Below are 25,790 nucleotides of genomic sequence, written 5' to 3' on the forward strand. Positions count from 1 at the left end.
TGAGATTCCAGCCATGCTTTCACCAATAAAGTAGCTAAATTTGTGCTGCTGCAGTGAAAACACAACAACAATTAGTACAAAAGTGATACATTTTCCAGCCAGGACCAATTTCATTAATTTTATTCTTCTTTCTTTAGTCTCTGGTATTGCTGATCTTTGATTGTAATAAGATTTGATTTGATTTGATTGACTTTGGTGGACAGAGCTACAGCTAATATTATTTCTTGTTAAGAGCAGTGTTTCTCAACCTTGACAGCTTGAAGATGTGTGGATTCCAACTTCCAGAAGTTGCTGGTTGGGGAATTCTGGGAGTTGAAATACACACATCTTCAAGTTGCCAAGGTTGAGAAACACTGTGGTAGAGGATTGAAAAAGATAGTGATGAGGGGATTTCCACCCTCCCCTCTTTGTTTAGGGCTACCATGTGTGAGCTGCAAATATTGGGATTACCACTAGATGACAGCAAAGAGATACAGAAAACTCTGACTCTTTGCAACCATCTAGTGACCAAAAAGATTTCTGTGACAGAGTTATGGTAACACTAATACTGTTTTGTTTTACTATTTTCATTTTATATTATAGTGTGCTTTCTGCCTCAAAATAGCAGAAAACCATGTTACGGATTTTTGCCAAAAATGTTCACTAGACTTGGGGACCTTAAAAAAAACATGAGTTTGGAAGATGCTTGCCACTTTGGCACCTAGATTTCCCACCACTACTGTAGACCTTTTTATTTCCTGGAAGATTACAGTTCATGTAAAGGCCCTCCCAGTTGTATGAAGAAGATGGGGAATAATTGGTTGTCTCTTCTCTTGGTAGCCATAAAACATTGGTTTCTTCACAAAGTAAAGTAAGAAGGATGGCAACCAGAGCATGAATTACAACTTCACAAAACAAAATAGAAAACAATTCGTGTGATGTTACATTTTTACCCAAACTTTTTTTTTTTTTTACTATTTGACAATTTAAGAGAGGATGATTTGTCAGAGACCTGCTTGTAATCATAGAGAGATAGCTTTATGGGGACAAATAATAGCTGGAATTATTGCACATCAAATGTAGTATGTGAACTCATTCTAGTTTTTTGTGGGCCCATGTGATTGGCTGAACTTTCAATAGAATGCTTTTTACTACACTTGACTAATTATATACTTTTTTTCATGGCTCACTTTAAAACAGGCTGATTCTGTTGGCACACCATTAAACAATGTGGGTTTGTTTTCGTGACTTGACAATTCCCCTCCTACACACCCATACATACCCACACAGAGTTTCAAACACATTTCCTAATTACTTTTGGCATCAGATCTGTCACTGGTGCCGCTTTGGCTGTACCAAGAGATCTTTTTATATGGCGGGGGGGGGGGAACCCACTCCTCAGAGCCAACTTGTTATTCAATTGTTATATCTTCAGAATTACATATGTAATAACACAAGAAACAACTAAGTGTATTTCATTAATAAATATACTTCCTTCTCTCACAGGGCTTGTTGTGGTAATAAGCTTTTCTCGAGCATGGTGGCAAAAAGCCCAGGCTAATCTGTATCTGTAGGCCAAGATTTTTCCTTCTTTGCTTTTTTTCTTCTGTCATGAGGCAGTTGCCTGCACGGTTTACCCATAATAACAGAATAATTTGGATTTCTTCCCCTGTACATGACCCCAAATATCTGTCTCCTTACGAATTGCACTATGATGCATTTATATGCCATCTACATCTCGACATTACTTCGTTCTTCCTTCTCTGTCCTTGACATATGGCCTCAGAGTGTGGCCTGGTGGATTTTCTCACAGCCCATCCATTTGATTGGTTAGTAGTAATACTGACAGTACCCAATGTCAAGGAGGTTTGCAAACTTTTTTCTGAAACTCACTGAAACGTAGCAGTTATCCCCAAAGGTCAGAGGAATGCAACCGCCAATATTTATTTATTTATTGGTTGGTTGGTTGGTTTATATTTATCTGCTTGCCTCTTGCCTCTTCCAGATTAGCAGCAAATACAGGAAGGAGCTTCACATACAAGCTTAAACCGTTAGTGTGCCCTATGATCCACTTGAATATCCCTTTTATCTGGGAATACAAAGTCTCATTTTCTCACTGGTTATTTTTTATTTTGGACAATTTGGAAATTGATGCTGACTAAAGATGTGGGAGAATTTTTTTCATTTTAAAGTGAACTCATTTTATTCTTTCAAACCAGTATGTTGGAAATAAGATACCTATGAAAGGCCCTTTTATCTAAAATTTCTCCAAATGATGAAGCTATAGAATGGTTGGGCATTTGGAGGGCCTCTGCTTCAGCCATCCTGTGTTTGCCCAAAGGGTAGATCAGTGCAAACTCAACTATTCAAGACATTGAAGTTTCAGTCAAGCCATTCTTGCTGGAGTGCATGGAATGGTAGTTGTAAGAGTAGCTGAGGTATGAAGCACATAAGCCATTATGTCCGATGCGGTGGAGAATGCAGGCTCCTTTCCCAATCCATTCTACATGGATTGTCTTTGTGCAGAATAAATCACGAAGCCATTATTCCTGGCTTTAACCTTGTGTCTCACAAATGTAGTTTGTTTTGCTTTCTCTACATTTAGGGAGAAGAGAAAAAACAACTTATCTACACTTCATCCTATTCAAGAAGGCACTAAATAACAGCAGTTACAGAGCTTAAAAGGAAGAGAGGGACTTTCTTTTCTTAAACCACACATCTAACATCTTCAGGCCAATCTGAAAATGTTAGACTTGATGACACTTAAATTATGTCATAAATAATCAAATATTTCAGAAGTTTCACTGGACATGTTCAGAGAAGTTACTTTTCTTTTCAAATGTCATAATTCAGACTACAAAACCAAATTTCTTGAATATTTGGCTCAGTTTTAATTAAAGTTATTTCAATTATTAGGCACAGATTAAATGCCACAAATTAGATTAAGTGTCACAAATAACTATTCTGCATCAATAACATTTTGCTTTATTTAGCTTTTTGGATTCTCAACTGATAAAGTCTCCTGGTGGTTTAAAATGAAAATATAAAGCCAAGGTTTAAGCCAGAGATATCAAAATTAAAATCAAAATTAAAATAATCAATTTATAGAGTCAAATCTGCATTTTATTTTCTTTTATTATATGGAATTATAGATTGATGAAAAATCCAGGTGTTTTGTCTTTGTGAAGACATATGGTTTAGTAACTAAGGTCATTTGTGTAGCAGAACACAAGGATAATTGGAACTAAGACACTATCATGGTCACTTTTGTGGCTGACAGCACTGTTAATCTGCATCCATGCATGAAATAAATGGCTGAATAATTGTAGAGTAAGTTACAGATAATGTAAGCATATCAAAGCTGTAATTGTATGTGTATGTGGTAGCATGTCTCATTTAAATAAATGAGGCTTACTTTCAAGTAAATCTGCTTGGGACCAAACTAAATCATGCTCACACATAAAATCATTTACAATAAATTTCAGATAAAATATTTAAGATCAAAACTTAAGGATAGTGTATTTTTGATCTCTATATAGTTTATTCAAATTGCAAGTTTTATATATATATTAAAGAGTATTTAACCATTTGTCTACTTGCACCAGCCTTTCCTGTCCCCAAAGTAGATTAAAAAAAAACAACTTTATTTATTTATTCATTCATTCATTCATTCTCCAAGTCAATATTTAAATCAATGTGATGTATTTTAGGAAAGGAGATTAAAAGCTGTCCTCCTAAACCACATGAGGAACCTATGGCCTGTAGTTGTTGCTGTAGATGTTGCTACAGTACACTTCTCTGCAGCTCCAGCCAGCCTGGCCAACTGTATCAGATGCTGATGTCTTTCATCAGAATCTGGTAGGCCATGGATGCTCTGAATCTGGATTATGGCAAAGGATCTAATGCAGTGAGGCCACAGGTTCCTTATCCTTGTTTAAACAATTGCATATAAATCAATGATTTGGTTTCAAATCTGGAGCACAAAAGAAGAAAACATACTCCCTGACTGATTGATTGATTGATTGAGTGCCATTTTTGACTCCTTGTCAAACAGCTATGCTTTTCCAGTCATGAGTAAAGATGTGTTTGCTCTGAGGAATTGCAGGCAAGTGTTAGGTCCATGCCCCAGTATGCTCTGAAGCACCTTTTTATCTTCAAAGATGAGGTCCTCTTTGCTATCATCTAGTGGATATCCCAATTTTTGCAGCTTGAAGATGATTTGAGGCCATCCCGTAGATCATCTTCCATTAGTTGGAAGGAGTGGGCAGGGCAACAGGGAAGACATAAGGGAGACTCAGTGAATGCCATGTCACATAATTAAACTGCCCATCATCTCATCCAGAGAACAGACACATCTGAATTACATAATCTTGTTGAACTGTATTCATTTAAATTCAGGAAGAAAAGGACAGAAAGTTTCTTACAGTGTGCCACAAACAAATTATCATAGAAGGGTTTTGAACCAAGAAGTTTGAAAATATTTCCTAGGTAGTATGGGATTAGAAACATCATCAAAATTAATATATAAAGGCCACAGATGGGTTTCACTCAGTTTATTTATCTCTAATTATTTCTTTATGGTTTGAAATTCATGTTACAACCCCCTCCATAGAAATGAGGTGCAAGTATGGCACATTATGTACTATCTATATTTTACTCCTGAAGTTTTGAATTATTATAATGGATTTTATCTCCATGGTTCATCACATTTCCAAACTTTTTTCAACATTCTCAGGTTGTAGGAGAAGGGATATCAATCTAATCATAATAACGAATTGCCCAAAAGGTCAACCTGTTCCATTATCCTTTCAGCATATAATTTATATACCTCATTTGTTAAACAGACAATAAAATGAATGAAGATCTTTGCTACTTCTAAAATGTATTAGGGCAATTCACTCTCTTAATGGGATAGTTTTACCCAGACTCTTCAGGCTCCAAAATTCTGTGTATGTGGGTTTATTTAAGTTATGGTCATAAACTATTCATGTACAAGTTAAGTAAGTTGAAATGAAACCAAATTGCCTTGAGGAAAGGCCTGCATCATATCTTGCTATTAGAAAAAAATGTATATGCAGTTTTAAAACAGTGTCAGCTTCAGTTCCCAGAATCTTTTCTGTGTTAGGAAAATAATTAAAAATAGTACTATAATCTAACAATTTCAGTTTCTTTCTGGGATAGTGTGCTGGTGCAGACAGTTCTTATGAACTGTTTTATGTCTATTAAATTTATTTTCAGATGGCAAAAGAATTACTTATGTTTGAATGGGCCAATTCTTGCACACAAGTTAGGCAGAATGGGAAAGTAGTTGCTGACTGTCATCAACTCTTAACTGCAGTGGCTGAGTTCTGGTTTATATTCTAGTTGATATTAATTTCCAGTTTGGATTATTTTTGATTGACATTCACGGTTCCTATGGAATTCTTACTGACATCTGATATACAGCAGGACAGGAATGTCTACAAACATCTGATAAAAATAGTTTCTTCTTAGAACCTGCTATATTCTGTCCAGTTTCTTGCATTTTGTATGCAATAGTTTAACTAATTATGCAAATCATATTTTCTTTCAGTGAATAGTTTAACCAATTATGCAAATTGTTGTCTTTCAGTGATTGATTTCTTTAATGCTTTTTTCAGCAAAGTGTTCCAATTTTGAAGGCTACATTCAGTTTTAATTTTATATTGTTCATTATATTGCCTTGAGAATTTTATGTTGTGAGTTACCTGTCCCATGTCCTGAGTGAACCAGTAGGACCCCACCCCCTGCAAAAAAAAATCTCAGAAATTAAACTCCCTCATGTTCATAAAATAGCAGATTGACAGTAAAGGTTGATGAAGAAGACCACTAATTCTTCAAAAACATTATGCTTTATATATGTGGGTGCACATGTAAACACATATGCATATATACAAATATAAATTGGATTATCTGAAACAAGGAATATATGGATGTAGAAATATTCTGAGGACAATTCTTGTGAACTGTCACACTGTTGCATTTTTCTCCTCAACCTTATCTTTTTCTGGCAAGGAAGAATCCCTGAGAGCATACCGTGTATATCAGTTCTCATACAGAGTAACTGCACACAATAGCAATGCTAGCACTTTTTCTCTGGGGACCCCTAAGGCAAAGCCATGTGTCCTAAAGTTTGTATCAGCCTTCTATTGTTCTCAGTTTGGTTCTGTTTCTCTTGCCCAGTTTCATGTTGTTGTTGCTTTTTGGTCCTGGCCTGCAGTTTAATCTTTTTAGGTTCCATTTTGCCTTCCATGATGTACAACATCTTCATGAAACTAGAAATGGGGCCTTCTCAATCTCACACATTTTAATACTGGGCCAAAAAATAAGGAGTTTTATGGTAGGCAGGTTCATCAAGATATGGGCAGCCAGTCTAATAACTTGAACCATAGGCAAGATGGGCTTTTATGGTTCACATCAAACATTTGAATTGGACCCACAAATCTATAAACAACCAGCACAGCAAATAGAGAATATGAGCTGACCATCTAGTCCCAGTTAAGGCTCTAGTAGGTAATGGTTCCAAGTTGTTTTCAGAGTCAGCCAATATAGTAGCTATTATAATAGTTCAAGTTGGAAATATACTTCCCAAAGAAGATAAAAGAAATATCCTGTAAATTGTTGGGGTGTGTGTGTGGATGTAATCTTCATTAAATATTTATCGTCTGTCTGTCTGTCTGTAACAGGGACCATTTTTTGTTCCTTGTGCTGTCTAATGAATTCCAAGACAAATTATGAATCTGTTGCTTTTTCTGCAATGGAAACAGCAGCTCAGATTTTGGCAGGTCCTTCCTGTCACCATTTCCACTGCCAATTGTGCCTTGCCTACGAGTAGCCTTTAGAAGCTCTCAGCAGATGAAATATTATATGGATATTCTCTGTCATCTTTTCCTGACAGCTGTTTGTTTGTATCATAAAAAGCAAATGGCTGCATTTAGGTTTAGAAAAATTGTAGACTAGGCAATTTCCATCAAATTGCCTCCCCAGCTGTTTTTCTTCCTATGAGGAAAAGATAGTCGAAGCTCCTCCAAAGGGAAGTTCTCAGAAGTAACCCTGACTGAGTTCATAGGATTTACTTCCATTCTGTTATGATTGCAGCCTGAGTTAGCTAGTGTATGCATGAAGTTCTCTATGAATCACTTATTTTGGCCAGAACTTAGCAATTGACTCCTTTGTATCAACAACATGATTCTGTTTGATGATTCTAGCCTTTCCTTTTTCTCCATTGTTCTCCTCATAAAAGGTGCATTCTGCTTCTTTTTGGTATTATATATTCTTTATTATAGAGGGGAAAAAAACGAAAAAAAACGAGGGCATATCCTTTCCCTTCCATTATTTTAAATGGCTGTTTCATCACAGACTTCAGTAAGATTGAGGGTTTTATTCCCCTATGTAATTCTTACTTGTTCCATAGCTAGTGTGAAACCTAGTTCCTTGTAAATTGTTTGATTTGAGGACTGCATATTTCTTGGTTTAGTAGAGTTTTGGAATGGTGTATTCTTTCATGTGTACTTAGTCCACACCTACACACACTTGAAAACAGTAAGTAGAGAGCATGCTTTATTGAAAACTTACTAATAAGGTCTTTTGATACAATACCCCAGATGTTACATATTTTGAAGTTGTTTAAAGAACTCGTTAAATCACACCAATTAACAGAAAAATATAGAAAATGTGAGATAACTGAATAGAAAATAAACAGAGTTTTCTATATTAAGAATTGCTAGACATTTCTGTTGGCAAAAAGAAAAAAAAAACCCAGAAAAGCTAAAGGCTTCAGTATTGGCTGAATTTTCAACAGGAACACTTTAGGAGTTTTATTCAGAAGGTTCTATTATAGGCATGCATATAGGATTGTATCAAAACCAGCATTTATAATATGGAGTGTAATCATGACTAGCTACATTTAAGATGCTGGACCAGGACCAGGGAAACTGATCATAGTCAGATGTAAAAACTCATGGGGTGATTTTGGGCAAGTTGTTTTCTCCCAGCCCAACCTACCCCACAGAATTGGGGTGGGAGGGGGGTTGGAGGAGTCATTACTATGTTCATTTACTTGGGGAAAGAGAGAATGCAAATTGAAGAAGTAAATAAATAAATACCCCTGCAAATCTCCATTGGATGAAATTGTGTCTCTGGTAATTCAAATGCTCCTGTTGGAAGTTAAACAACTTGGTCTCATAATAGTTATGGCTATTACCCCAAGTTTTTCATAGTTTTCCATTTTTTTTCCTCTGGTTACCATGATTAAAGAAATCTGGGCATGCTGATTGGCAGTTGTGGGAGGTTTTAGCCCCAGCCTATCACATTTGGGAAGGCTCACCATGAGAAGGACACACACAGAGAAAAAAGCAGTAGTTTGCTGATCTTCAGGACATGTTTAAAGTTTGAAGGTATGGTTGACAGCTGAATAATTCTGTGCTTTGCATTAGAATAAGATGTGCTCTAGAAAATGGTCCTGAGGTAAATATAGCTGGGAACACTTGTTTTGACTGAAGGATTCTGAGGACCATGCAGTGATGTGATTGAAAAAAACAAAGGGTAACTTTTATTTCACAACCAAGATGGCAAGTGTACTACAGGAATCTCTGAATCTGTGTCAGGGATCAGTAACTAAATTAAGCCTCTGATTTCACCAAGCCTTGCCCTTGCATCTTATTATTTATTTTGACTGCCATATAGTTGGAAAGTTTTCTTTAAGTGGGAAAAAAGAAAGGACTCTTAAAATGTGAATTTATGCTGACTGGTAACTTTCCTTTTTTATAGCACATGTACAGCCATATATGTTATAGTTGCTCAGCAACTTGTTTTATAAACCTAGATTGCTGTTACATACCAACAGTTTTTAAACTTCACCTATTTCTAAGGTTATTCAGGTATCATGTTCCAATTTCCATGTTATGGTAACAGAAAAATTATTTAAAAAGGAAATATTTTAATGCAATCTCATGCTGTTTTATCAGACGTATCCTACAACTTTGGAGTAAAGGAGTTCAGACATCTGATTGAATTTGTGCATACCTTTTATTTCCATCTTGTGATCACTGATTCTCTTTGCTTTGCTTCATTTCCATTAAAAAAAATTCTGCTAGTGGAGTGCCTGAGAATTCCAATATGAATCTTGCTTTTAAAAAAGGCAGTGTGTGGCTCAGTGTCAGTTTAGAGCCGTATTTCTCAACCTTGGCAACTTTAAGACATGTGGACGTCAACTCCCAAAATTCCCCAGCCACCACATGATCAGCGGAGATAAAATAAAATATATTTATTCAACCCAAGGTTGTCAACTAACCTTGGGTGACAGCCACAATAGACCTCTACTCTGTCTCCCTTCTTATAGGATTTTAGTTTAAAGATTTAGCCAATCATCATCAATAGTATGGGATGCATTACCTATTTATTTATTTATTATTTATTTATTGCTCACATTTATATGGCTGCCCATCTCACACAAGGTGACTCTGGGTGGCATACAACAAATTAAATAAATACAGCAAATAAGAAAAAAAAATCATAAAGGAAAGTAATAATTAAAATAAGAATATTATCATTTTTTAAAAAAAAATATACCAATCCCACAGGGAGAGCAAGAATGTCGATTATAATGGAGCCATCTAAGAATGTCTTCCGTTCCCAAAGACTCCCAGGCTTGACAACATAACCAGGTCTTGAAGGACTTCCTAAATGATAGCAGGGAAGGAGCAAGCCTAATTTCAGGCTCCTGGTCTATCAGCATGAACATCTTCCTCCTGTGCAATCCTTCCTTCCTTTCATATTCTGTTAAAACAGGTGTTTCATAATCTATAGTTAAGCACAATGTCTATATAAACGGGCATTTTATCTTTCCTATCCATAAGTCTTCCTATATATAAGTTATGTGTCTCCCTTTACATAGATTTTGCTACTTGATGTGCTTATTTATTTATAATGACAGGAGCCAGCCTTTTCCTTTTATAAAAAGGCATTACTACTGCCTATACAATCTTTCATCAATCCTTAATTTAAATTTATTGTAAACATATAAGGAAAATATTCAAACAAGAGCATGTTCATTGTTGTTTTTAAAATGATTTATTTCTATAAAAGGTCAAATGAGAATTTTATCAGAATTTAAGACTGCATAATTTTATATGTACAAGCTGGTAGACCCAAATTCAGGTCCAGCTTAAGCTATAGAAATTCACAAGGTGACTTTGAGCTATTTATTTATCTATTTATTATATTCATTTATTATTCAGAATGGCATATACAGTCTACATCCCCTTAAGCTTTCAGAGCAGAGAGACACAGATATTATATTATCTCATGCCCCCATGTAAAGGGCTTTATGTGACTTCCACCCTGCCAGATTTTTATCCAGGTATTACCTACTTAGTGGCTGTAGTCCTAGACTATTCTGAAAGTGGACCCACTTGCCCAGAAGAAAAAGAGAGGCAAGCAGGAATGCTAGGGAAACTAGTGTGGGAAGGAGGGCTAGAGAGTGTGGCAGGTACCATTTTGATCATTCTTTGTAGCTGGGGATGCTCCCCAGCAGCCATTTTGTAGATAGAGAAACACCTCTCCTTCAAGTCATTTTCCAAGGCCATCCACAGCATGCTCACCAATTTCCAGATGTGCCCATTGACTCAAAGAACCCTATGGCCAACAATATTGGGAAAAAAAAAAAATCCCCCTGCCCATTCCATTCTATTGAGATCAAGATAGGTTCATCGAGATAGATTCAGGGCCACCTCAAACAGCTGTCCTCAGTTCCCACAGCAGATTAAGGCACCAGACAGATACCATTGGTGCATAGATCAGCAAAGCCAACGAGGACATTCCACTCCTGTCCTGTCTGCATCACAGGTCAGTCAACAAAACCTCATTGCATAGTAAGACTATATACATCTTTTTTTTTTAATGTTTTGTTTGCATGCATTAAAGTGATTAAGGTACTGCATAAAAAGCACAGCTTGAGTCAAATGAATGCTTTGGCTGGAATCAAAATGACAAAAGGATGGTTCCTGAACTGTCTGTTTCTACATTCATGCTTTTATCTTAGATCTTCCATAATGATTATGATTGCTGGTACATGTACAAAAGCAGTGTCTGAGTGCTTTCTGATGATGTGAGATGCTCAAAAAAAGGTTTATAGATGTGATAGATGTAGTATTCTTTAGCAGATTTTCCCCCACATAATTGCCTATCTCCATTTTCCCAGTTGGTGAAATGATTCAGTAATGGAGGAAAGTGGGTTTTAAAGTATGTTATTTTGTTGCCCAAAAATACATGCATTATGATTTAATTATTGTTTACTCTCACAAATATTTAGCATAAGAATGTTGGGGGGGAAATAGCTTAACCCCATTAATATAATATATAAAGACAGAGCTGCAAAGATGATATAGTCATTCATAAAGAAAATGACATGTTTTATATGATAGCAAAGAAGTACTACCTTTTGTTCGTTTAAAATACTTAGATACTCCAGAAGATACAAAATATGAAATACAAATTTAAACAAAATCACAGTATTGAAACCTATCTGGAAATTATACCAAGAACTCATTTTGAACTAAAATGTGGCATGTGGGTCTGAGAACCTGCCAGAACATTTTCACTTCCTGTAAAATATATGCCCTGTTTTTGTGACCTCTTTCTGCAAGTAGAAATTGATTAAAACACAACTCACAAAACTAAAGTACCAACAGGTTTCTTATTTCCATGATCCTTTAAGCAATGTACATAGAGGCTCTATAAAAGAAGGACAGAGAAAAGAACTGGAAACAGCAGCAAACACTGCAAAGTGTAATCAGTATCTCTATCTCTATCTCTATCTCTATCTCTGTCTCTGTCTCTGTCTCTGTCTCTGTCTCTATCACCATAATAAATAGAAGAGCACATTCAGAGACGAGAAGTATTTTCTATGGATCCTTAAGTGTGTCATGTTCAGATGGAGAAACTGAGCAATGGAAAAATGTATAATATTCTGTTCCCCTCACTGCTTCAGGAACACTGGAGAATGTAGCATTCCTGTAGTGACATGTTCATATATCCAAATCTGATCAGCTAAGTGGCACTGTGGTCTTATTTATGATTATGTAATATGCAGTAAACCCTTGCCTCTCCATCTGATGCTTAAGACAGCTAAGAACAAAATATGCACAGAAACAAAGTTTGATATGTTGACTGAAGATTCCTAATTGACTGGCATCAAAGAAGTCTTTTCAGTTAAAAAGAAAATATCTCAGCAGTAGATGGGAACGTGCAAGTCACCACTAGTCTAAAAAGGCCAGAAAAATGGACAAACCAATGAAATGTTAGTCTTTAAATTTATTCTTTTATGTGGGTGCAAACATGAACTGCTTCCCTCACCTCTGAAACCCCAACCTTTTGGGTTGAAATGAAGCTGCATGAACATTTGAATAAGTGGTCAAACAGGAATAACCAGGGAATCAGGTTGGGCGTGTGTGGTATTGTAAAATCAGGTTTATTCATAACACGGGGAAATAATTGCAAGACATGCCAGTAGTGGCAAATATGCTGGCCACAGGGGTGGCCCATTATGTCAAAATGGTGAGTGCAGCTGGGTGATTGAAGCGCTTTTGATTGTTGTGTACTGTACATGAAGCACATTAAAAAATCAGCACAGCTTTGATTGTCTGGATGGTCATATTATTCCTTCTGCGATTCTCATACCTTCTGGACTCCATGTGGAGATGGAGTTTAAGGATGGGAAGAAGAGGTACATGGTAAATAGAATAAAATGAATAACACTAAAGCAATGTAGCCAGGTAAACAGTTCCTTGAGAGAACAGATGGACGACACAATGCATTTCATTAGATTTTATATGAATCCATTATTAAGTAAAAGAATGAGAATAGACTGTACATACAAGCTCACAACTTCCCAAACCATTTAGTATGCAATTTGCAATTAAACAAGTACAAACAAAAATGTAAATGATGGGGGGAAATATACATAAACTCACAGCAGGTGAAATTGTTTGTGAAATATATATTTAGGAAGCAAACCTGATAGACTCACCCATTCTTAATTGAGAGTAAGGTTCAGAACATTTTACTAAGTCTTGTCTAAAGAAGAAGAGAGCCATTCACTGTCAGAATTTCTTCTTACCAATCCAAAGTACTGCACTGATAATAAATAAATGATTTACTGTTTTCAGTCTTTCATCTGAAAGGAAGGTGTCCTATAGAGTCTCAATTTTCATCCACATTCAGTCAATGAATAACAGTGGGAATAATCCTGATAGACTTAGTCATGAGTAACTTGAAATCTGTGCCATAAGGATATGCCAACATCTGAATGCAGACTAAAAAGAAATAGGCAGCTTTCTATGAAACAATTTTACGGCTCAAACAGCAAAGGTATCTGTTATTCTCTAAGGCTAAGCAACAGCATCAGCTTTATATAGGAAATTGCAAGGTTTTTCAACAGTATTTCTTTCATAGCTAATTCCTCCATTACAATACTGCATGGCAAAGAAGTGTTAGTACTTCTCTGGGAAGTAGTTTGGTGTGAGATCCAGTTTGGTGCAGTGGTGAAGGTGCTGGCCTAAAAACCAGGAGACTGTGAGTTCTAGGTCTACCTCAGGCATGAAAGCCGGCTAGGTGACTTTGGGGCAGTTACTCTCTCTCAGCCCAAACCATCTCACAGGGTTGTTGTTGTGGGGAGGAGGGAGGAGTATTAGGTATGTTCACTGCCTAGCTAGATAGATATAAAAAAGTGGGATTAAAAAAGTACCACATATCTTTCTTTTGAAGGACACTATAAATATGCCCACCCTGCTGTTCATAGTAGCCTCTTAGTAGCTTGTTTCTACTGATAAGCAAATAATCATAATGTCAAGTTTTTGGTGCCATTAACAAAATGTAGGAACTATCTATGCCAGTATGTAACTATCTATGATTGCAATGGCTTTGGTTTAATTTATCTCTTGTTGTGCAACTTTTATCCATTTTCTTGCCTTCCCTCTGTGTATATTCCACTACATTTTGAATCATAAACTCCATGAAAGGAGGGTTTAAACTTGGGTGATTTTTAATACAGGTAGTCCTCACTTAACAACCATTTGTTTAGTGGTGGTTCAGAGTTACGATGGTGCTGGAAAAAAATGACTTTATGACCAGTCCTCACACTACAACCATCACCGCATCCCATGGTCATATGATCATCATTTCGGACCTTCCCAGCTGGCTTCTGGCAAGCAAAATCAATGGGGAACTGTGTGATTCACTTAACGACCATGTGGTTCCCTTAACACCTGCAGTGATTCACTTAACAGCTGCTACAAAGAAGGTAGTAAAATCGGGTCAGATTTGCTTAATGACCATTTCACTTAGCAACCAAAATCCCAGTCCCAATTGTGGTCATTATGCGAGGACTACCTGTATGTTTCATTCAAATTACTCTTTGCAGAAAAAATTAAACAATGCTGCTTGTGGTACACAATTTCTTGTGGCCTTCCAGGCCCCAGTGAAAATATAATGTTCTCTGCTTTTCTAGAATTGCTAAATTTCCCCTCTTCCTATCTCCTTGGTCATTCCATGTTTATTTTCAAAGTTCATATTTTTAGTATTGCATTTGCAGCAGTTTTAATGTTTGCTGCAAAAATGTGCCTACACACCATGGGCTCAGTACAAGCGTCTCATACAAATAATTTTTCTTGCTTCCTTTACTAAATCCTCTGTGCTTCCCAGATCTTTTCTGGAGGATCACTCAGAACATGTACAGTATATGAAGAATCTGTTCCACCAACACCTTCAGTTCCTGTGATAGATGAATACCTTTGGGTACAACTCCATGATGGTTTATGTAACTACTAATTCACAGATCTTACATAAAATAAGGTTTCCAATTAAAAAAGAGAGAGGTGAATATTCATTGGAAAGGAAGGTAAGACTATGGTTAGATATTTGGACATTATGACTTCTAGTAAGAATGTTATTTTCTGCTGCAGCAGTTTTCCAGCACGGGATGTTTAAAGTTTTACAACATGCTTTTCAAAGTTGCCAGTAGTATCCAACAAGCCAACCATGGCTCACCTTGAAAAGATTGGATCTGTTTAGTATTTGGATGGAGAGATTAACAGGAAAGTAGACAATAGGAGGCCATGTTGTTGCCAAGAAATCTCTGTGAGATGGATGGCTATATAAATATGATGTAATAAATAAATAATAAAACCACAAGATGTGTACATTTAGTTACCAGGATCTGAACCTGACTTAAAGAAGATTTTATGTTTACCATCTGATTTGAAATAATTTTAAATTTGAATTTACAAGTTCCAATTCACAGATTTTGAATTTTCGATAACAGCAAAATGACCAATCCAGGAAATCATTTTTTTGTAAAAACAAAATAAAACATTTTTTTTTTTCTAAAAATAACCCTCAGGTTTTAAATTGTCCAACTTTGTAAGAGATCATCTCCTTGTAAAGGAACATCTAAGAAGTTTAATATTTCACAAAACCACTAAAGATGACCCAGATTAAAACAAAAGGCTAATATTTCTATAGGTAAATAAGGTCAAAACAAAACAAAACAAAACAAAACTGAACGAAGGTAACTATGTGTAAAAAAAAAAAAAAAAGCCAAAAACTTTAGATAGATAGATAAATCTTTTTTACAGTCTTTGGGCAACATATGTACATGTACTATGCATACACAAACAGACATAAAATACATAAAATATACATTAAAGATGGCAAATAAAATAAATTACATGAGTTAAAGAGGAAGAAAGCAAAGGGAGGGGAAGATGTTTTAAAGGTATCTAAGAAATGCAATTTTGTTGGACAGTATTTGTTGCCTCACCCTTATAGCAGTGAAGCAAAATTTGGCAAAATTATCCTTGGTAGTGGATTTTTGGACCACTAAAAGATAGGAGAGATACCATTGGTCATCTCTCCCTGGGAATTCCTTTCTGAGTGGCTGGATTAATACCTCATGCAGGTTCAAATAGAAATTATAGTACAACAGGACATGCTGAACATCATCTATGGCATGGGAGTCACAGGGACAAAGTCGTTTGTAGAAAGGAATATTTTGATATTGACCATCTGAAGCTGAAGGGAGTGAATGAATGAATGAATGAATAACTTTATTGATTAGTCAAATGACCATATCAGAAAGTTGGGCATCAGCCATTATAAGATATAAAATATAAAATATTATACCATAAAACAGCTAAAATACAGTAAAATTAGATAAAATATACTATGGTGAGATAAAATATGATAAAATACAGTAGGGTAATATAGAGATAAAATTGTAAGATAAAAATACAAGATATAATAAAATTAGTAATAAGATATAGAAACAATGTGAGTTTAAATAAATGCATCACCTTTACATGCCATCCCAATGTGTTCTATAAATTCTCGGCCTTTTGGCTAAGATCAAGTGTAGTATCTGAAGGGAGTGTGCTGAATCTGGCCAGAGCAAATGTTCTGTGATGTCTAATGTTTATTAGAGATTGACAATAATCAGCTGGTTTGGTAATAAAATGACACTCTCCAAGAGTTATTTAGCCTTGATGCTAAGCTAATGTCATGTTACCGTCCTGTATCAAGGATCCTCTCCGTCAGTTATCTTTTTGCTTGGTCGTATCTCATCCTTTGTATTGCCTACTTAAAGAAGCCATAGGCTGCCAGTTTTGTTTTGTTTTTTTTGTAATGGATACCAAGTACTTTGGAAGTTATATCTGTTAATGGGGGAGGTCAGGCTGTTGGGCTGAAGAGTAGTTTTAGCCAGTAATTAAAAATAATGATCCAGATCCTGGCTTGTATCTTTGTAATTCCTAATTCTAGTCTTAAAATTGCATTAGATACACATCTAGGGACTTGCATAACCAATCTTAAGAACTTGACTGTACCTTCTTGGCTGCAGTTAGTTTAGTGTAAGGCCCCACTTGAGGCCCATATAATAGTTGTGCCATACCTTTTGCATCAAAAAATTTAGGGCAGCTGGAATACTATGGCCACCTTTAGAGAGATAAAAGGACAGTATAGCTGTGGCACTCCTCTGGGCAACCTGTGATATGGAGGTCAAGTGTGGGTCCCTGTATCCCGAGGAGTAAAAGATAATTCCCAGGTAGTTAAAGCATTTGACTTGCTCAATATTATTGCCATTAATATACCAACTATGAATTTTAAGTCTTTTGTTAAAGGTCAGAATTTTTGTTTTTTGGTAATTTATCATCAATTTTTCTTTTCACAATATTGGGCAAAGGATCTAAGGGTTCTTCACATGTGTACTACAGATAATGCAGAATAACCATGTTGTCAGCATACAGGAAAACTGAAAGGTTCTATCAGCTAATTTTGGGGGGCTGAAAATTGCCATTATTGAGATGTTGAGTTTATATACAAATTAAAAAGTAATGGAGCAAGAATACAGCCTTGCTTTACTCCTTGTGCTGTTGCAACCAAGTTAGTCAGCTGCCCTTGAGGACCACAACTTACCCTCAGGTAGCATGCTAAAAAAAATTATATATTAGGAGAAGTAATCATTTATCTCTTCAGCAAAGGATCATTACCTTGTTGTGGTGCTGGAGCTTGAGCAACTCAACGATGCCATGAGCTAAACCGTGAAGGGCCACCCAAGAAAGGAAGATCATGATAGAGAGGTGATCCCTGGGGATCACCTGGGGAGGTAATGTGATCCCTGGGGAAGGTAATGGCAACCCACCCCAGTATTCTTGCTGTGAAAACTAAATGGATCAGTACAACCAGAGATATATTGGTATACCATCAAAAGATGAGACACCCACGTCAGAAGATGGTCAAAATGCTACTGGGGAGGAACAGAGGATGAGTTCAACTAGTCCCAGACGTGATGAAGCAGCTAGCTCAAAGCTGAAAGAATGGCTAGCAGCTGACGGTGTTGGTGGTGAAGGGCAAATCTGATGTTCTAAGGATCAACACACCATTGGAACCTGGAATGTAAGATCTATGAGCCAGGGCAAATTGGATGTGGTTATTGGTGAGATGTCAAGATTAAAGATAGACATTTTGGGCATCAGTGAACTGAAATGGACTGGAATGGCCACTTCACATCAAATGACCACCAGATCTACTACTGTGGATAAGAGGACCACAGAAGAAATGGAGTAGCCTTCATAATTTATAGTAAAGTGGCTAAAGCATTGCTTGGATAAAATCCAAAAAAATGATAGAATGATCTCAATTCGATTTCAGGGCAAGACATCTAACATCACAGTGATTCAAATATATGCCCCAACCACAGATGCTGAAGAAGCTGAAGTAGAGCAGTTCTATGAGGATCTGCAGCACCTACTGGACAACACGCCTAAAAGAGATGTTATTCTCATCACAGCAGACTGGAATGCTAAGGTGGGCAGTCAGATGACATCTGGAATTACAGGTAAGCATGGCCTGGGAGAACAAAACGAAGCAGGACATAAGCTGATAGAATTTTGCCAAGACAACTCACTCTGCATAAAAAACACTCTCTTCCAACAACCTAAGAGATGGCTTTATACATGGACTTCACCAGATGGACAACACCGAAATCAGATTGACTACATGCTTTGCAGCCAAAGGTGGTGGACATCTGTACAGTCGGTAAAAACAAGACCTGGAGCTGACTGTAGTTCAGATCACAAACTTCTTCTTGCACAATTTAGGATCAGACTAAAGAGATTAGGGAAGACCCACAGATCAGCTAGATATGAGCTCACTAATATCCCTAAGGAATATGCAGTGGTGGTGAAGAATAGATTTAAGGGACTGGACTTAGTAGATAGGGTCCTGGAAGAACTATGGACAGAACTTCACAACATTGTTCAGGAGGCAGCAACAAAATACATCCCAAAGAAAGAGAAAACCAAGAAGGCAAAATGGCTGTCTGCTGACACACTAGAAGTAGCCCAAGAAAGAAGGAAAGCAACAGGCAACAGTGATAGGGGGAGATATGCCCAATTAAATGCAAAATTCCAGAGGTTAGCCAGAAGAGATAAGGAATTTTTAAACAAGCAATGCATGGAAGTGGAAGAAGACAATAATATAGGAAGGACAGGAGACCTCTTCCAGAAAATTAGAAACATCGGAGGTAAATTCCAGGCCAACATGGGTATGATCAAAAACAAAGATGGCAAGGACCTAGCATTGCTAATAACAAGGCAGCAGGAGACGACGGCATCCCAGCTGAACTGTTCAAAATCTTGCAAGGTGATGCTGTCAAGGTAATGCATGCTATATGCCAGCAAATTTGGAAAACACAAGAATGGCCATCAGACTGGAAAAAATCAACTTATATCCCCATACCAAAAAAGGGAAACACGAAAGAATGTTCAAACTATCGTACAGTGGCACTCATTTCACATGCCAGTAAGGTAATGCCCAAGATCCTGCAAGGTAGACTTCAGCAATTCATGGAGCGAGAATTTCCAGATGTACAAGCTGGGTTTAGAAAAGGCAGAGGAACTAGGGACCAAATTGCCAATATCCGATGGATAATGGAAAAAGCCAGGGAGTTTCAGAAAAACATCTATTTCTGTTTTATTGACTATTCTAAAGCCTTTGACTGTGTGAACCATAACAAATTGTGGCAAGTTCTTGGTGGTATGGGGATACCAACTCATCTTGTATGCCTCCTGAAGAATCTGTATAATGACCAAGTAGCAACAGTAAGTACAGACCATGGAACAACGGACTGGTTTAAGATTGGGAAAGGAGTATGGCAGGGCTGTATACTCTCACCCTACCTATTCAACTTGTATGCAGAACACATCATGCAACATGCTGGGCTTGAGGAATCCAAGGCTGGAGTTAAAATCACTGAAAGAAGCATTAACAATCTCAGATATGCAGATGATACCACTTTGATGGCTGAAAGCGAGGAGGAACTGAGGAGCCTTATGATGAAGGTGAAAGAAGAAAGTGCAAAAGCTGGCTTGCAGCTAAACCTCAAAAAAAACCAAGATTATGGCAACCAGCTTGATTGATAACTGGCAAATAGAGGGAGAAAATGTAGAAGCAGTGAAAGACTTTGTATTCCTAGGTGCGAAGATTACTGCAGATGCTGACTGCAGTCAGAAAATCAGAAGATGCTTAATCCTTCGGAGAAGAGCAATGACCAATCTCAACAAAATAGTTAAGAGCAGAGACATCACACTGACAACAAAGGTCCACATAGTTAAAGCAATGGTGTTCTCCATAGTAACATATGGCTGCGAGAGCTGGACCATAAGGAAGGCTGAGAGAAGGAAGATCGATGCTTTTGAACTGTGGTGTTGGAGGAAAATTATGAGAGTGCCTTGGACTGCCAGAAGATCAAACCAGTCCATCCTCCAGGAAATAAAGCCAGACTGCTCACTTGAGGGAATGATATTAAAGGCAACACGGAAATACTTTGGCCACATCATGAGAAGACAGGATACCCTGGAGAAGATGCTGATGCTAGGGAGAGTGGAAGGCAAAAGGAAGAGGGGCCGACGAAGGGCAAGATGGATGGATGATATTCTAGAGGTGATGGACTCATCCCTGGGGGAGCTGGGGGTGTTGATGACCGACAGGAAGCTCTGGCGTGGGCTGGTCCATGAAGTCACGAAGAGTCAGAAGTGACTGAATGAATAAACAACAACAACCTTTGTCTCTCTGCATATTTATTAATATTATTAAAGCTTATTAAAGCAGGGAAAGCTCCTAGCTTAATGGTTATCCTACTGAATGGTGTATGTATGTATGTATGAATCTCCCTTTAATGTTACCTAGTATCTGCCTGGCCAATTCAATCCAACAAGGTTGGTGCACCCCAGCTTCCTTTGACTATAAAATGCCATCTATCAGGACCCAGGAAGTTGCCTCCTCTGTTGCAGGGCCTGCCCTCTGGAATGAGATTCCTCCTGAGATCCAGTTGGCTCCATCCCACTGGCATTTTGGAGGGCCTTGAAGCCCTATGTCAACATACAGGGTAGACCAGACTAAGAAACCACTGCCATATAGGTCAGGACTACTTTCATTGAAACAGGTATAATATCAAAACCTTGCAAGTCTGAATGTGTTTCACCCCCCTGCCCCACAAACACATTTTACTTAGGGAATCCTGGGAATTGAAGTCCACACATTTTAACATTGCTGAGGTTGAGATATACTGCCCCATCCACACTCTGGTTCTTCATCCAGGTTTTTGACTAGGGTCACTGAAGCCTCTTCTAAGTAGTGCACACAGGTTTTTGTTGTCCAGTTTTGCCATTGTTTTGCTCCTCTGTATTTATTATGTTGTTGTTTTGTTATTTTTTTTCTGTGTTTTTACTTTAGAACTGCCCAGGATCTCTAAGAGTTAGCTGCTGTACAAATTAAATAAATAAATTGTTATATAATATAGGGTCTGCTTACTTGAGGGACTGCTTGTCTCCCATAGTATTTGCCTGACCACTTCAATCTTGCAGGGTTGGCACATTCCAGGTTCCTTCAATTAAACAATGCCATGTATTTGGACCCCAAAAGGGGGCCTTCTCTGTAGCAGCACCTGCCCTCTGGAATGAAGTTCCTCCTGAGATCCAGTTGGTCCCCACTATGCTGTTGTTCAGAACAGCAGTGAAGACCTTGCTTTTCAGCCAGGCCTTTGCCAAGGGAGAATGAGATTCCTCACTTCGTTCCATCTGGTCTGTCACACTTATCATGTTTTTATCTTTTACTGATTTCATTGTAATATGTTTGTCTGATGTTGACAGACTTTATTTACCAAGGAGCATAGGTGGGCATGGAATGTTGCAAGTACACCAGACAGTTGAAGAAGAAAACAAGGGACAGTGGGACAGTGAAGAAGATGCACTGAAGCTAGTATACCATGAAGGTTTACTGAATACCAAAGAAACCAAACTGGCCTATAAGAAAGACCAAATGAAGAATAGAAAAGAGACATGAGAAGGCAAAGTATTACATGACCAGTACATTAAAAAAACAACAACAACAACAACCTAGCAGACAGAGTACATAACAGCAAGACCTGCCAATGGTTAAGAGCAGGAAAGTTGAAGAAAGATGCAGAAGGGCTAATTCTGGCTGCACAAGACCAATCCTTAAGAACAAATGCATATAAAGCCAGAATTGAGAAGACAGCAGCAAACAGCAAATATTGTCTCTGCAAAGAAGCTGAAGAAACAGTGGACCACCTAGTTAGCTGCTACAAGAAGATCACACAGACAGACTACAAACAACAGCATGACAAAGTAGCAACAATGGCGCTTTGGAATATCTGCAAGAAATACCACTTGCCTGCAAGCAAGAACTGGTGGGACCACCAGATAGACAAAGTAATAGAAAATGAAGAAGCTAAAGGACTCTGGGACTTCAGAATTCAGACAGACAAGCATCTGCCACACAGCACCCCAGACTTAACAGTTGTTGATAAGAAAGACAAAAAAGTATTGAAAGTGGACATTGCAATAGCTGGAGATAGCAGAATTAAAAAAGAAGGAACTGGAGAAAATCACAAAATATAAAGACCAGCAAATAGAAGTAGAATGACTGTGGCCAAAAAAAAAAAAAAAAAAAGCAAAGGTAGAACCAATAGTAATAGGTGCCTTGGGTGCAATTCCAAAATATCTGCAGCACCACTTGAACACCATCGGCATTGACAAAATCACCATCAGTCAATCACAAAAGACAGCTTTACTTGGAACAGCTTACATCCTGCGATGATACCTTTAATACCATCAAACGACAACATCTGCCTATTCCAGGTCATTGAGAAGGACTCAATAGGTGGACAAAAATGCCAAATCCAGTCTGAACATCTGGCTGACGGTGCAGCCAACCATAATTTTAGAGGTTTATTCTTTTTTAAAAACAACAACAACAACAACAACAACGTCTTCCCAACTTCCTTTAGTGAGGTGATGTCATGAGTACTGATGGTGAGCAGGAGGGGGCCCCTATCCAGGGGGGAAAATGCATGCGTAGAACTGAGGAGTTAAGCAGCCATTCAAAGAGACACAGAACAGACCCGCCTTGACTTTGGGGGTTTATCTGTCTGGGTTTTTCCCACGCTTCTTCAGTTTGTTAGGATTTTCTGTCTAATGTAGCAGTAATAAAGTACTAGAGACCTACTCCTCGTCTCAGCATGATTCCTGACTGTTAGGACAGGCTGTAGTGAATGAACAGGCAACAGACATTTCTATGAAAAGGAATTTTTTTATCAATATTATTCCACACAGTCAAGATTTAATGCTGAATTTAAAGAGTTGTTTGTTACATGTATCATTATATATTTTTGTCCCTTTGTCTCTTCTGCTTGTTGTTGTTGTTGTTGTTATTGTTTTCCTGGCTGAAAGGACTGCAACCCCTCACTTCTAAGAGTGAAGTGAAGAATCCATGTTGCTTCAGTTTGCTTTGTCCAGCTGCTTCCTCTGTCAGTTTGAGATGTGGCAAGGCTTTTCTGCCAGCATTGGGAATGCTCAGAAGCCACATCTGGCTATCAGACATTCTGGTCAAGGCTTTGAAGAAATGTAAAGAACATAAGTCAAGCAAATGTAAGGGAAAGGTCCATAATGAGGCAAAGTCAATCCATAGCTAAATAGTTAAGTAATGTGCTGCAATTTGTAATTATCCAAAAGGAGCATATTTTTGGAGTTCATAAGTCTCTTCTCTTCTCTTCTCTTCTCTTCTCTTCTCTTCTCTTCTCTCCTTTTCCTTCCTTCCTTCCTTCCTTCCTTCTGTAATCAACACAATTCTTAAAGTAGAAAATAAAAAAAATGAACTCTTGCAAAACATTTCAATCTTTCGATGATATGCCAGGTGATGAATTATTGTGTGTGTATGTATGATAGAAAGAGAGATGAAAGAAAATGCGTATCTCTACAATTTTGAATATAAAATGAATGTGGTACCAGGATGCCACTCTGAATAAATTAATATTTAATTGACTTTTTGAGCTTATTTGGCTCAACATTTCAAGTATGAATCTTATTTTTGTTTATAGCACTATTTTTTTAAATTAAATCAATGGAATTTGGTTGCTATAGCATTATGCATATTAATATGTTCATGCATTCATTGTATTACAGGAAAGAACCAAAACCTGAACATAAATAAACTTAGCTGGGTGGTAGAGAAAAGGAGGAGGAGGAGGAGGAGGAGGAGGAACAGCAGCAAGAATAACAATAATAAAAGGAAAAAAAGTGTTGTGGCGGGCAGTAAATCAAGAGGGAAGTTCACAAAAATCTGTGAATCACACAGAAAAAAATAATGATGTAGAGAATTTAATACAGAACAAATCCCTATCCGTGCAGGAGGGGTTGATTGTTCTTTTTTTTTTCCTTCTCAAAATAAAATTTAACTCTACATAGTACAACTCCCTTGATGAAGAACCAATATGTTTGGAACTTGTTCGGATTTGTTCCATGTTAATGAATTCCACTCTGCTTTCCATGATGCATTATTCTATTCTTCTTGATACCAATAGTTGAAACTCCCCACCTCTGAGGGTGTTAAAAACATTAATAATGTTGAGGGATCATTGTATATGCATTTTGCTTCTGTGAGATAGAAAATAAAAATAATAAAATGAAATAAGTATGTACTAAGTTGTAAAAACCACCAAAGGAATTCATGCATGGACTGCTATATGGCATACCAGAAAAACAGAAGAAGCACTTCACTAACTTACAAAAAACCACCTTTCTTAAGCTACTTAAGGTAATATATGGCTTCTTTAGTAACATAATTATCTATAAATAATGAACATGACAAGAAACCAGGTATTGTGCTATACATTTCTTAAAATGTTCTACTTTGCAATGCAGCCAATTCATTTTAATGAAAATGTTCTGTGACTATTTTAATCAGTAATTTCTTTCAGTAGCTTCTGCAGGGCTGAAGCAAGTTTGAGGATGTTCAAAATCTGTTCTTACAGTGCTTGGGAGTATAATTCTATGTGGGTCCTTTGGAGTAACTGGACAGTGGATTAACCACTGTTAATTTCTAGTTATACTAACAGGTTTTACAGAGCTTTACAAACCTGAGTCAATTCATTTTTTCCCCAATACTCCTCACTGACATCAAAGAAATGAATTAGGTGAACCTAAAACTCCAGCCCTAGATTCAGCAAAGGACATAAATGATCCCCATTTGGAGAAATGAGTCAGTTTTGGATCCAGTATATCCCAAACCAGCTCCATCTGCCCCATCTAACTAACAAAAGTTTCATTTCTAACCATTCCACTGGCTGATATTGTTGATAGCCATCCAAGTTCAACATGCAACTATGGCTTCAGCTTATCAGAGTTGAGGCCATAAGTATATATGTCCTGTTCAGACTAAGCACCAGACAGGTTTTCAAAGAATATTCCTTATTAATAACTATTTACAATAATTAAGTTCTTGAAATATGAAGAATGAATAGACAAAGACCAACTGGGCACAGCAAGACAGCAGAGAGGATCCTCCACTGGAGGCAAGACTGGATTCAACTGAAATACAAAAGTTGGAGACAGCAGTTCTTGAACTGGATCAATACTGGAACAATACTAGGTAACTGGCTTCCTGGACCTGGAAGCTGGGCTATGAGCTGCAGACAGGGATGAACTGAAGACTTGGTGTAGGACTTGAATTCGGAGCAAGGGTAGACTCGACTGAGTTCTCTGGACTAGGTTGGTTACTCTGACATTAAGGCTCAAAAACAAGGCTTGGAACTTGAGCTGGACTGGACTCGGCTGGAAGCCCTGGACTAGGCTGAAATCTCTGGACAGGAGACTTGGTGCAAGGCTTGGACCTCAGAACTAGACTGGACTTGGATGGAAGCCCCAGACTAGGCTGGACTCTCT

General features: G+C 37.5%; 1 non-coding gene across 1 annotated transcript; it reads left to right on the forward strand.

Moving 5' to 3' along the window:
• The first annotated feature begins 16,372 nt into the window (after positions 1-16,372).
• LOC134495076 (U2 spliceosomal RNA) lies at positions 16,373-16,563 on the forward strand. Its single transcript, XR_010067761.1, has one exon. It is a non-coding gene; the product is annotated as a U2 spliceosomal RNA (small nuclear RNA).
• Positions 16,564-25,790: the final 9,227 nt, after the last annotated feature.

The sequence above is a fragment of the Candoia aspera genome, chromosome 3 (assembly GCF_035149785.1).
Source record: "Candoia aspera isolate rCanAsp1 chromosome 3, rCanAsp1.hap2, whole genome shotgun sequence".
Taxonomy (NCBI): domain Eukaryota; kingdom Metazoa; phylum Chordata; class Lepidosauria; order Squamata; family Boidae; genus Candoia; species Candoia aspera.